Here is a 14817-nt window from a genome sequence, read left to right on the forward strand (position 1 = left end):
ATCTCACAGAGTAAATAATCCGATCTTCTGTAGTTTATGTAAGTGTTTCTCTGATGAATTGCTGGCCATGGTCTAGGTCCTTTTAGACTCTCTCCCCCCAGTATTCAGCTACTGCTTTAAACCCTGTATAGTCTACTTGTTTGCCTTCCTTTCCTAGAATTTTTTGGTAGATTTTGGATATTCCTTCTACTTTCATTATGAACGAACCATCACCATTCTATTAATTTGACAGCTAGCTATGTTATAACAAGTGAGGAAATGGCAGTCCTTTTCAGAAGTCATGGCTTGAATGATTAATGTGGCAGGAGAGCAATTATGTTTGCTGACCTCCCCATGCCCACTGCATATGCTTCGAGATCAAAGCTGGAGTTATTAAGTGTGATCCCAAATCCTCTCTCCATATGCAGTACATACCACGTTGACATTTCTTCTGACATTCTCTTTCCTGGTAAGATCTCACAGCGTTCCCTTCCTAACAACTTGCAGACAGTAAGAACAGGTGGAAATGGGCATTTGTAATGAATCAGTAGGAGGAACACATTTCAAATCCATTCAGAGTTGAACTTGACTTGTTTGCTGCTTCCACATCCTCCTCCACTCCTCTGGGGATTAAAACCACCCTCGCATCTGTTTAGAAACATATGACACTGTCTCATAGGACAGCATTCTCTAGCAGATTGGGTTTAGTCAGACAGGAAGAGTCTTTCTCATCTCCTGCTCTTTCATCCTTTCAGTAGGAGTGCTGGAGATGGGGGATTATTCTAATAGAAAGTGGGCTTAAAAGTTATATAAATAAGTAAAGAAAGAATCCTAGACCCATAGAATTATAAAATTGTAAGTAGCCGTTTACAATTTACATTTTTTTAAAAAATAAAGATGGCAACCATAATCATGCACTTGAAGCCCTGCCTTTTTTCTATGTGTGTCACAGCCAGGTAAATGGGCCGATAATAGAAATAATGTAAGTAATGTAAGACTGCACATTAAAAGAGGCTCATGACCAATCAAGTGTACAATTTGATTTGATTTGTTTTCTCCCATGTTTCATTAAAAGTAATCTCAGAGTTGAGTATTATTTTCTCCTTTATGCATCCCAAGGGGTCTGGAAGGCTTACTAATTCCACAACCAAGCCCCATTAAAAACATATGAAAAATAGGTATAATGTCCTACCGTTTAAAGTTTTGCTTCCATATTAACTCTGTTCACATGACAGAGTTGACTGGGTCATGAGGAAAGGTAGTATGTCATGCAAGTACTTAAGCTTCACCAGATGACCCACTTTAACCCAGGCAGAGCTAGTCTTATTTGGGCTGAGTTGTCTCCCCCTGGTTAGTCATGACATATGAACCACAGGAACAGCTTATATGTCCCTTACCTCTTCTGATATCAAGACAACCCCATAGAGAGGTGCCACACAATCGCTGTTCTTGCAATGTCTCTCTGTTGTCATTTTGGTATTTACTTCCTATGGCCACAGAAGAGGTTTTAAAACACAGAAATGGGTGGAATAAAGTAAATTCCCCGTTATGCAATAATTTTGCTTTTTCACCCTTAAGACGGGGGGAGGGGGGGAGTAAAGGGAAGTGGAACAAAATATCAGAGCTTTTGCACTGGCTGGGAAGTTAAAAAAATGCCTGGCATACAGCTGACCGACCATTGCATGTCTCTGCTGCCAGCATACGCTGATGAGCTAAATGACGGGGAGAAGGGATGGCTGGATGCTTTGTGTAACTTGCTTTCTAGAGAGAATCCTGAGAGCTTGATAATTTCACTATGTCATATAGAATTAACAGGGCTGGGGCAGACAAGAGCACTGTGGAGAAAGAAGTAGCATGGATGAATGGGATCTAAACATTTCACATCCAACTACTGATTATGTTATCTCTTTCCTTCACTGTTAATGATGCAAGTACCAATTGCAGTACAGTAATCATCTTTTGCAGTCTAAATAGAAAAGTAGTACTTTATGCCTAGAAAAATGCCAGATTAAAAAAAAATTGCTATTTTTATAGAAGCATCATGAAGTCTGATCTTTTTTATGGCAAAAGTCCAATGATAAACATTCAGCCAACACTCCACATGTTATTTTCTCAAGCCTAGCAAGGAAAGATTCTTAATCTCTGTCAAACAGTCCCTTGCTCGGCAATTTAGTCTGAATCATTTTTTTAGCTTGCAAAGCAAAACCAAACCAAGTCAGACTGGAAATTTCTGGCCAATTATACTTGCAGTACAACCTTTTCCCCTTAAATGTTTGCTGTTAAGAAAATTATATGAGAGAAGGAGTCAAGTGGTTAAGAGCTAAGGTTGTTCACTCTTTAGTCCGTGCTAAGTTCAACATTTAAGGGCTGGATATCAGCAAAATTATAATCCTCTACTCCTGACAGTGCAATATGGAAAACCAGCTTCATCCAGAAAAAGATACCTTTATCTTCTCTTTTCACTACAGTGACTTCTATGCAGTTTCTGCACCAAGGGATAGTGAACAGCTACATCTCTGTCCACCCCTATAGCTAGCTAGCTAGGTTCCTCCCTCCCTCCCTCCCTCACTGGAACTTGATAAAATTCAGTGTTGTTTTGAACGGCACTAGGCATCAAATGTTAATTTGACAGCTGCTTCAGGGAGTAAGAAGGGACAGGAAAAAAAAACCCCACTTAATCTCTCTCTTTTTTTCTGAGAGCATCGATAAAAGAATGCTTGTAAATAAATAGTATAAAAGCCCTGTGATGTGCCTCTTTGAACAGAAATGCAGAAGTTTATAACAGATAGAAGTAGGGGCTGTCACATCACCTGCCAGAAGGCTTCCACAAACTGGTTCCTCTAAATGTGTTCTGAGTAATACTGGCTGGGGAATCACTTTTGTGCTGGGCAGCCCTATATATCCCATCAGTCAATCAATTCTAGGAATATATGGAGGGCACTAGGTTGGGAAGGCTACAGTATAGATTGGAGCCCAGCAATTCAGTTCGGAACCCCCGCATATCCTGAGTTTTCCTTTTCCCCTGATCCCCCAGTACTCTCACACCTTATTGGGTACTTTATGGTCCACCTCCAAACCCCTTTAGGATAATTTTATGAAAATGTCTGTATTTCTGCTGGCCAAGTATGCTGCAATACTTGGTCCACAGAACAGCCCTTTGTTCACTCTTTAGTCCTTGATTTGCTGCTACAGAGGGGAGAGCAATAGTCAACTCTATCAGCATTTAGCACCTAAAAAGTAGGTTGTCTATTCACTCTCTACCCCACAAAAAATGGGATATATTAATAATGTGAATTATAGTTTTCATTTTAAAAACCTGCTTTCTTGCTCATCAGTTAGGAGAAGTAGATTTTATGTAAGTCTCTTGCAACTTACAGTTGCTATTTAAATGTCTAACAAGGCATGGAGCTGTCCTAATACAGCTTTGAAGCCTTGCAGGAAATTAAAATCATGGCCTTTGGTGTGGGAGACATCAAGGAAACAGGACCCCAGAAAGTACAACACAGGTCTTCAAATCTGCAATTGACCTTGATGTTATGTTAAACAGTGTAATAATACCCTTTTCAGAATCCTTGCTTAGAAAGCCTAAATCTTTTTTTCTACCAGAGATAAGGCTAGAAGCAATTATTTTAGACTGTGACAGAATTTTTTCTGATTTCCTACTGTTAAGAGAACTAATGGACTGGTCAGAATGTAAGTAAAAAAAGAAACACGCAGGAGCCAGGCGAAGAGAGGAGTCTGTGAGCATATATTATTGGTGCATTGCTGCTAAGATAGCATTAATGTATTCTTTCCATGCTTTAGCATTATGGTGCTATTGCTGGTCAACTAGAAGTATGGTTATATCATTTCATTGAATATCATTTCACATTGCATTGAATAATATTGTATATTCCTCACAACAGTTAGGCAATTTTCATTCCATACAAAAGTTTTTTTATGGCATTAGGAGCCAGGATGCTCCTTTGCAAAGCAGTTGGGAGATGGGGAAAGGAAACACCTAAAGATTTGGTGTGTCTGTGGACCCAAAATTGTTAGCCACTCCTAGCAAGGACTTCTGATAGGCATCTGGTAAAAACCATGATGATGAAGAAAATGACATGAAGCAAATCCCAGCCTTTTGTACTTGTGTCCCAAAGCTGAATGCATGTATGTAAGTTACAGGGTTTGCATCATGACATCACAATGCTCTTCTTCCAATAGGCATTCATAGAAGTGGAGAGAAGGAATTTTTCACTGCATGTCCTAATACATCTACTACTATTGTAGCTGGAGAAGGTTCTTCCTTGTAGCTGTTATTAGCACATGTGTATTGTTGACCTTTACTTGTTCAAAGCAGACAGAATATAATGGTATATGGGAATTACCTTGGGAGGCAGGAGGAAGAGCTGCAGGCTACATAACCACCATTCAAAAGGAATCTCAGTCCACAGATGCAGAGGGGGCATGGGAAACGTCTCAGAAGGGACTCTCCCTAGTTTTCTGGAGAGTAAAAGGAAAGGAGGAAATACTTTCAGACTTGCAAGATTCTATTAATGCAACCTTACAATAAAGATAGAGCTAGTACTCCTGGTTGTGCTTCTTGTCTGGACTACTTCGAAGCGCTGACTCAGTGTCATGGTTCCACACTACATATTTCAAACTTACTTTTAAAAATGTGCTGCATTAAATCAGTTGTTTGGTAAGACAACTCAGGTTACCGTTATTCTGTGATGTCATCCTGAAACTTTATTAAGGAACAAAAGGCAAGAATTTGGGAAAAGGTTGCTATCGGGAAATATTGGGAAAGAAACTTGTCTAGCGCTACATTTTGGTCTGCTCTGGTTGCTAATATTTTGTAAGAGGAAGCAAAAGTAGAGGGAGTAAAAGGAAAGAGCAGCTGATAGATCAAGTTGGGTTTGAAAAAGAGAGAGAGAGAGAGAGAGAGGTGTCTAGTTTCTTGTCTCAATTCAAAGTTGTACAGTATATTTAAACTCTAAAAACTGAAACATCTTACTGGTGGTTAAGGGAGCTGTCTGTCTTGCTATGAACATGTCTAGTTATTGAAATCTGCAAAAGAAGCTCCTTTGAGGATGTCTGCTCAGAGGTTCAAATTGTTGAGTGCTCATGAAAAGCTTTTCTTCAATATTGCTCCTATTCTATGGGATGTTTTTCTTTTCTTCAGCTAAGATTGGATCCCTCTTTCTAGGCTGTTTGAAATGGAATTAAGACATATCTCTTCAGTTTAAGTTGCTTTTTTTTACCTGCTTGGTTGGGGACCTCTGACATATGAACCTCTGAAATTTCTGAAGCCTAGTAGGCTTCACAATGGATGGATAGAGGAGAAGGAAGAAATATGTTTTCATCCCTTTCTAGTCTTCTTAGGGATTTTGTTGTTATTACTGTTGTTAAAATAAATTCCCTTCCATTAATACAAAAGACAGAAAAATTAATGTTGTCAGTTCCTGATTTAAGAGCATGTCAGAAAGTCCAGCTGGTTTCCATTCTAGTGGATCAACAGCCCCTTTGGGGATACTCCATAGCCAGCTCTTATCATATATATACTTTTGCCCCATTCCAAATACTGTCTCCCCCCCCCCCAGAATGGTCTCCAGAATATCCTTTGGGGAATCACAGGACTATAGACTTCAGTTATTTTAATGTTGCTATAATATTTTAATACAGTTTTATTGAATGTTAAGTTTTTAGTTTTTATTGTGTTTAATTTGTTGTACTCTAATGAAGTTTATGCAAATACGACACAAGAAAAATTGATAAAATAAGAAGTTATCATTCTCCATGGTAAGTTCACCCAAAATGATGTCCTTGTTTTGGACATTCTATGAACTGCTCCTGTTTGTGCCCTGCCCTGTCCTGTCTCCGAGCTTATATCCAGACAAATCAAGAAATTGTCAAAAAGAGTTTAGTTATATTTTTTTACAGATTCAATACCTTTGAATTCAAGCCATAATGACATCGTCCAGACATAACACTATACCATTACAGAATGCTTGCACTCATGCTAAGCGAGAAGACACAGAGACTATATTATATCTTAGCTGTGAACCAGGCTAGTATGTCAAGGAGCAAAGTTGTAGCTTGTCTCATTAAGGGCCTGTAATTTAAAACAGGTTAAAAACAGATTAAATAAAGCACCAAATGCCTGGGGCATGTCTGATACCACCTCAATGTATAAAAACAAGAGCAGGGAGAGAAGGTAAAAAGTATAAAATATAAACATAAAAATGGGAACAATGGTAGAATAGAGAAACCCAAGGTAGGATAAAGCTTGGCTTTTGATGCAAGAGAAAATTGGAATTCAAGCACTGAAATATACATTATTACTGGACCCCTTTCAAGCTTAGAGTTGTGCGGCAATAAAAGGAAAAGGTTGGCATTGTAATTATTTGACAAATCCTTCCTTCCATTTGATAAAACCCCATTTTTAGCTGTTACTGATGCTCTTGAGAAGAGCACATCCTGGGCATATGTTTATGCTCTTTTATGTTTCAGACAGCTTTTGCTGGAATACAAAAATACTTGATATTGAGATGCAGCTCTGTGAGATGTAGAATTTAAAGCAAATCTCTCTGGGGGCATTATTTCCTGTTTTTGTAGCTATTTTTATCCAATGGTGAGGGATGTTGGAAGTTGTAGTTCACAATATTTGGAAGATGTGAAGATCTAAACAAGATACTTGTTTAGACCAGGAAGTAAAAGTGTGATGTTTTCTACATCAAAACAAGTGCCTTGATTAAAACCATCCTTATAGAAATAAAAGCTATCATGTATTGTTTAGGTCCATAACGTAAAATGTTCATATTCAGCCTTAGAATTGGCTGTTTACTGATAGAATAGAAAGACTGATCAATATGATTCTATATGTGCAAGGTTTAATTTGCTATTTTTTAAAAATGAGTTTTTATCTGTGTTTGTTTTTTCCTCTTTTTTAGATCCTTTTATCTTTGGGGTATTTTTATATATATTGTTTTCTATTTTGCATTTTGCATATCTCCTACTGTTGGCTATTATGGTAACAAAATAAAAAGGCAGTTTTTCAAAGTGGTAGGAATAATGCACAGGAAAGGTTTGAATCAACCTTCTCCAATCTGTGCATTCTACAGGTATGTGAATTTCTGAATTCCTCAGCCAGTATGAACAATGGCTGGGAACCGAAGTTCACACATGGGGGCAGGGCCGGCTCTAGACATTTTGGTGCTCTAGGCAAAGTCCTATTCTGGTACCCCCTATGGTTTGGTCATCTTCTCATTTTGTTAGGAATTTTAAAAAGCCACCCTCTTGTTTTCCTTCTTTTCTTATAGTTTTGAGCTTTACACTTACGATTTTCAGCTCCAGACAATTTTTTCTTTTCTTGGACATTTTCACCCTGTTGTGTATATTTTAATTACATCAGCACCCATTGTTGTCATATGACAATTCTGCAAAATGATATTGAACCCTTGAGCAGGCACGCTGGCTCATGGAGTGCACTGTTACTGCTTTTTGCTTTTTTATTGTGTTTTTCAGAAGTCTTTTCATGGTGGCACTCCCAAAAACTTGGTGCCCCTAGGCCAGTACCTACTCAGCCTTAGCCTAGAGCCAGCCCTTGGTGTGGATGCACCAAGGTTTTGGACAGCTGGGTTAAATGTTCTGCTCCAGCACGGCAGTTTCCTCAAGATAATCAATATTAACAGTTTTTTAAAAAGGCATGGCTGCAAGATAGCAATTGTTAGACTAGGACTGGGACAGTCCAGATGCAGGTCTAGTGTCAACCATGAAAACTCACTGAATGACATTGGCCAATCACTCCGTCTCTGCCCCAAGCTATCTTACAGGGTTGCTATTGTGCAAATAAGACGGAGGAAGATCTCCATGTAAGCTGACTTGAGCACCTGGAAGAAAGTCAAGAGATAATTTTAACTATCAGATGAATACAAACTGTCTTCCCTGATATGCAGGTGAGAAATACCTGTCTCTTGATGCTTTCACTTGGGAAATGAGCACCCTTCTTAATTTCACTGCAACTGCAACATGTCTCAGAACTAAAAATAACAGCATATTAAAGCCAATTTCTATTTTCCTTAAAATACTGGAGCTGTAAACTTATAAAGCTGGATTTATACAGGAGGCACCACTTTGGATTTTCAGCAGACAGACATTTTAATGAATATAAATAATTTTTTAAAAAGTAATCAAAGGGTACTTCAAATGTAGTGGCTCGTTTTCCCACATAAGTGAATTCTCCTTCAAATCAACTTTGACTACTGACTTCATTGTAGTTTTCTTGGTGACAGTTCAAAAGTAATTTGCCATTGTCTTCAACAGAGGTGTTTTTGTGACTTTCCAGTATAGCTTACAGTCCTACAATTACCTAGTTATCTTCTATATGAGTACTAAGCAGTCTAACTCTGCTTAGTGTGTTTTTTAAAAAAATAATTTGTATTGAATTTAAAAAAAAATAATAAAAGACAATACAAAGTAAACTCAGAAAGGAAAAGAAAAATAAAGAAATAATAGAAAGTGCAAGAAAAGAAAAAAAAGGAAAAAAAGAGGAGGAAGAAATAAGAAAAGGAGAAAAGAAATATTTAAAGAAGTGACTTCCAATCTTCATCACAAGTACAAACAAAGTTAGTAATTCTTCACCCCCTATGAGGTTACATGCAAGTATCTCTTCTTCCCATAACTCATCCCTTATCCATATGCAAATCCATAAATCATGAACATTTCAGTCCTGGTGTCAGCAAAAAGTCCATAAAGGTTCCCAGAATTTTAAAGAACATGTATTATTTTAACCTTGGTCAAGCAAACTAACTTTGTAGTACTTTCTTCTGCTTCTAGCAATCTTGATTTTTAATTCATAAAGATGTTGTTGTAGAATTTGATCTCTCTTCAAATTTTCTTTTTCCCATCTCAAAGGCTTCTTCGAGGCTTTAGCAAACCTCTTTTGTGAATCCAGTAAGGAGTCATTATCCGGGTCATTCTCTTGGCTTATCATTTTATTTCTAGAGGCAAATATGTGTAGCTCAGGGTTGAACCGTGGAGTCCTTGGGGTTCTCAGAGCTTGGAAACTTTTTCTTGAAAATGTTTCATTACCCGGTTAGGTAACATCTTCAGTGCAAAAATGGGATGGGGTTTGCTCTCTATTTATATGCTGTGGCCTGCCTTGCCAGTGCTGGTGGGGTGGGGTTTTTTTTGTTTTGCTCCTCTGGTAGTTCCTTGATTCGCATATGTTTACTGCTTGATTGTGTGCCTGGTGGTGACCTTTGCTTATCTGGGTGATGATTGCTGGTGAGGCGATCTTCTGATCTTTTGTCTCTTTTGAATAGTATGTAGATGCTATTTATCTCTATAGTCTGTTAATTGCTGCCTTGTCTGAATACCAGGCTTCCAAGAATTCTCTTGCATATTTGGATTTAGCTTGGTCTAAAATGCTGACAGTTTCCCAGTTAAAACTATGGTTGAGTCTGTCCATGTGTTGTGAGATTAAGGAATGTTCATCATGTCTTCTGACTGCTAGTTGGTGCTCGTGGATGCGCTCTGCTAGTCTTCTGCCTGTGTGCCCTACGTAGTGTTTGTTACAGTCCTTACACTGTATGTTGTAGATGACTCCTGTTTTTTCTTCTTGGGCTACTGGGTCTTTTGGTTTATTTAGGATATTTTGGAGTGATTTTGCTGGTTTGTGTGCTGCAGAGATGCCATGTGGTTGTAATAGTCTGTTGGTGGTTTCTGAGACGTTTCTGATGTATGGCAGTGTGATCCTTTCATAGCTTGTGTAGGTTGTGTTGTAGGTTGAGTGGTCAGGCACTTTTTGATAAAATTACGTGGATATCCATTTTTTTGGAAGATGTTGTATAGGTGGTCTTTTTCCTTTTTCTGCTGTTCTGGGTTGCTGCAATGCGTTTGTGCTTGCTTGAATAATCTTCTTACACAGCTCCTCTTGTGGGTGTTACTTTGGTAATGGAGTACTTGATTGGTGTGGGTTGTCTTCCGATAAACTTGGGTTTCTGATTTCCCGTTCTTTCCTCTGCTGATGAGGATATCCAGGAAGGGGAGCGTGTTGCTGTTTTCTTCCTCTCTGGTGAATTTTATTCCTTTGAAGATGTTGTTAATGGTTTCATGTGTCTTCTCTAGTTGTTCCTTTTTTATTATAACAAATGTGTCATCTACATACCAGATCCATACTTTAGGTTGTATATGGGGAAGTGGCTTCTAGGCATTGCATTACAATCTCTGCTATGAGTCCTGAGAGTGATCCCATGGGTGTTCCTCTGATTTGTTGGTATATTTGTCCATCAAACTGAAAATAGGTGGTGAGGCAGAGGTTGATGAGGTCCATGATTCTGGGTATTTCGATCTGGGTGTATTTGGTTAAGTCACCACCAGGCACACAGTCAAGCACTAAACATATGTTAATCAAGGAACTATCAGAAGAGCAAAACAAATCCCCACCCCCACCAGCACTGGCAAGGCAGGCCACAGCATATAAACAGAGAGCAAACCCCAACCCATTTTAGCACTGAAGATGTTACCTAGTCGGGTAATGAAATGTTTGCAAAAAAAGAACCAAGCTCAGAGAACCCCAAGGACTCCACATTTTATTTCTACTTTAATTGTCATCTCTGTCTTATAATCTACATTTAAAAAAAAAAATCCAGTATTTCAACAATTCCTTTATATTCTAATATTTCTGCATCAGATGAAGTTTGTTTCAGCTCTTTATCCTGTAGATCTTCCAAAGTATTCTCTTTCACATCTGCCATTTCTTCTTTAACATTTTTTGGACATAATCTATCCATAGAAGCAGACATCATTGCTGGCATTGTCACGCTAGTTTCTGACCCCATTTTTCCAATATTTTCTAGAGTATTTCAAATGTTATATCATTTTCTGTCATTTTGTTCCAATACTGTACTGACCAAAGATAAAAGGCAAGCCTGACTCTAAAGATTCCTTTTATGCTTGGAATCTTTAGTCCCTTCTAGTGTCCAATTTCCAAAATCATAAAGTCTTGAATTTCTGTTATGACGTAAGGTACACTAAACAATTCAGTTCTCACAGAGGTGCTGTTTATATAATTATTTCTAAAATCTTATAGCAAAAGTCTTAATATTCCAAATTTGTCTGAACCCTTAATTTGTTCATAACTTTCTTGAATTAAAGTCTTTTTTAGTTTTTTGCCATTTATTTCAATTTTTTAAAATTCTTAAGCTTAAATTTAAGCTTAATTTTTTGTTTTATTCTGGAATGAAGGTAAACTCATCAGATGGCTTTGCAAACTTGTTGGTTTGAAGATCTCTACTAAGATAGTTAAATAGGTAATTTCTGAAAGTGATTAGAAAGTGAAGTTAGCAATGTTTTAGTGTCCTTAAAAAGCTCCACTGCAGTTGAGAGCATGATGGCTTCCCTTCATCTCCCAGCATTCAAACTTAGGGGAAGCCACTATCCTACAGTCTCCTCACAAGGAGCAGCCATCCAGAGCACAAGTGGGCACTCTCCCATCCTCTCCTTATCTGGAGAGGTTCCTTGGGACCGGTCTACATACCAGTCCTTTGGTCATGGCCACATCATCATCTTCATTTGTTTGGAGACATGCTAGCTCACCATTCCTCACCCAGAAGTCCTAACTCTGCTTAGCATTACCAAGCTCAGCAATTATCTCCTTCCATTTAATGACAGTCAGTAGAAACTAGAAAGGGAGGAGAAGAGAAAGACTGAATAAAGAGAGTTCAGAATCTAAAGATATATAATCAAACCAGCTTCAACTGATCCAACATTGTATAAGTATGCTGCTTTTCTCTTTAATTCAAACTGATTGGATAATGGAATTTGGATAGGAATATACTTTTGCCACTTGTGTTGTATACTGATTAGCTGTTTGGATGCAACATTTTAATCCAAGTGAAGTTTCCAGACACCGTCAACAGTAGCTTCCCATATAATTCATTGCAGTAGTCCAGTAAGATGTAGCCTAAACAAGGATCCTCACTGCTAGATCCAACCAGTCTACTTACCAGTCCTTTGGTCATGGCCACATCATCATCTTTGTTTGTTTGGAGACATGCTAGCTCTGTTCTAGAGCACTTGAAGCTGGTGCACCAAATGGGATTGTTTTCTAGCCACTGGTACCAGGAGATTCAGAGACAACAGTGAGCTTAGGAAGCACTCCAGATGGTAGATCAGCTCTCTTAGGGAGTGCTACCTCATCCAGAACAAGCTAAGCCCACAAAGTCTAGCTTCTAATGACCAACAACAGAAACCAGGCAATGAGGAGGCAGGTGAAATGGAAGGGAGTATCTTGGATGACGACATGGCTGGCTAGAAAGATTAACAGCAAGCAATGTTTATGTATTGCAACATTTTCCTGCAGGTTCTGCTTGTTTAGAAATATTTGCCACTGTTATCTGGATGTAATGAAAACTACTTTTTTTTTTCCACACAGTTTTTAAATTCAGTTTCAGATTTTCTCCCATGTATTTGTATGAATCAACTGTGGCTGGCATAATGCAAGTGACATTCGAAGGATGCCTTTAAAGCTTGGGAGCTTTTTCAATCAGTTTGAATTTTGCCTATCCTATTACTGATTTGAATATATAATTTGGGATATATCTGTCAAAAGCTGTTATTAAATGTACACCAGATGCCATTGCCAAATGTTTAATTACAGCCCCCATGGGGGGGGGGGGACTCTCTTCCATAGCCATAATTGGTTTGCAACAGCAATAATTCCCATGCCATGTGTATAGCCAGAGCCAAAATTGGTGCTTATGCAAACCTCACTCAAGTCTAAATTAAATTATTCTTTAGGGGAATTTGCTAGCAAAAATTGTAACATTAATTAATGATTTTGATCCAAAAGTAGAAAACCTTTTCTGCCAAGGAAAACAAAGAAGCATTGTTTCTGATTTCATGAAGAAAAATTAAGTGAGACCTAGAAATGTTTGTAGACTTTTTTTAGGTAGGTAGGAGGGATGAATTTCAGAATTGCAACTGATCTGCATAGCAAACTGTACTTCATTTATCTTATATTTGCATAATCACTTTAGCCTGAAAAAGAGTGGAGTAAATAAAGATTTAAAACTTTCCCTGGATTTCAGACAGGAGATAAAAGCAATTCCTTTTAAGAAGCTGAACACATTTGTCTAAGTAAATACCTATTTTTCTGGTTCTAGAAGTTCCCAAAGCTACATATTGCACTTAGAATTCTTTCTTCCAAATAATTCTACCTGAATTAGTGCAGAAAATGCAATGTAATATTTTAATATTGACCACTCGGCACATAGCATGAGAATGGATCTTTCGTTTCAATAGTCAATGAAGGTGCCAGCTTTATGAAATTGTGGATCAAGCTGCGTATCAGAAATGACGTAGTTACTTATGAATCCTTCCTCCTCGCTCCAAATACACACCAAAACACAAAACCATCCCATTCTCATGGAAAAGGATTTGGATGTGTTGGTGTTTGTATGCACATCTAGATATAATGACTCTAATTTGAGTAGAAATATAGTATATCTCATCAAAGTCAGAAATTATGCCAGTTTAGGCTACCTTCCAAGGGCTAACCCCTGTGGGGTCATATCAGAGATTCTCCATGTCTATAGTCTTTTCTCTTTATGCTGATTGGAACTGATCGAATCTTCAAACCCAGAACACTTTGTAACACAGGACATTGGAAGCCCCTTTCCTCTTGCCATAGAATCGTATCCTACTGAAATCCTTTTAACAAACATATGCCAGTTTTCACATTTCTTCAACAATGCATTGAAAGCAGGATTAGACCATTTAGCGCCTATCAGAAATTATAGACCACAGCTCCCATAATTTCTGACCGTTGGCTACTGCTTTTGGTCATTCTTGTCTGAGATGCACGAAAGGCATCATTTTATCTTCTCCTGGCTGAAAGGCTCCTACTTCCCCCATAAATTGGGTAGATCCCTGCAAAAGTGACTTGAAATTGCAGACAGAATTCTTATGATGGTAGAAGAGGAAATTACAAGGAACTTCAACGGAAGGCTGCAATATGGGATGATTTGGTGTTCCAACCAGCCAGCAGAGCCTTCTGGCAGCATAGTCCATTCCATTATTCCTCTACTTGCACTGTTTTCTACTTTGCCTGCACACTTAGCATTTCAGTGCCCCCCACTTTTTTTTCCCTGGGGGGAAGTAGGCAATTGAAGTAAATGCAGTTTATTGTCCCCATATTTGAAAGGAATATTATCATCCCATCCCATTACATAGAGGTGGCTGCCAAAATTATATCAATCTATTTTCAAGATGGAAGAGTGACCCTGTAATCTTCGCAAACTACATAAATAAATAAATAAATAAATAAGACCGGAGGTGGGTTCATTTAATCCGAGAAGCAGCTACAGCTGTGTTACGGCCAGCAGGGTGGCTTGATTGAAAATCCTGATCCAGCTGGTTTCAAGGGACTGGAAAAATGTATGCACTGACTTGAAGGGCAGATATTCACTGGAGCTGGGATTTATATCATGCAAATTAATATTTGGTCATTAGTCTGTTCTATTTGAATACTGTATTGTTCTGTGAGTTAAAACAGGTACAAAAGAAACTCCAGATTTATTTTCATGTGGAATTTCCTTATCTCTATCTATCTATCCAACCACCCACCCACATACACACACACATATTTTTTTCTAATAGTTTCCACTGAGGAAAGCATCTGCAGGATGAATTGCTTTAAGATGGGCCTCACAATTTCTTCTACTGCTGCCCCTTTCCCACCACACTGAATGCTTGGTGCTTTTTTGCTTACTTTACCAGGCTGCACCTTCTCCCCTAGGGTGAATCATTACAGTAGCTACTTTTTATACTACTTTTTCTTAAGGAAAGGAGACA

At 38.3% G+C, this 14817-nt stretch overlaps 1 protein-coding gene across 3 annotated transcripts in view; it reads left to right on the forward strand.

Annotated features, from left to right (window-relative positions):
* Positions 1–14817, forward strand: part of MAPK10 (mitogen-activated protein kinase 10) — a 95588-nt gene that overhangs the window by 14638 nt on the left and 66133 nt on the right. The window lies entirely within an intron of this gene.

Source organism: Python bivittatus, unplaced genomic scaffold (assembly GCF_059951505.1).
Source record: "Python bivittatus isolate LINGU-HERP-01145 unplaced genomic scaffold, Pbiv_v1 ctg000070_np1212, whole genome shotgun sequence".
Lineage (NCBI taxonomy): Eukaryota > Metazoa > Chordata > Lepidosauria > Squamata > Pythonidae > Python > Python bivittatus.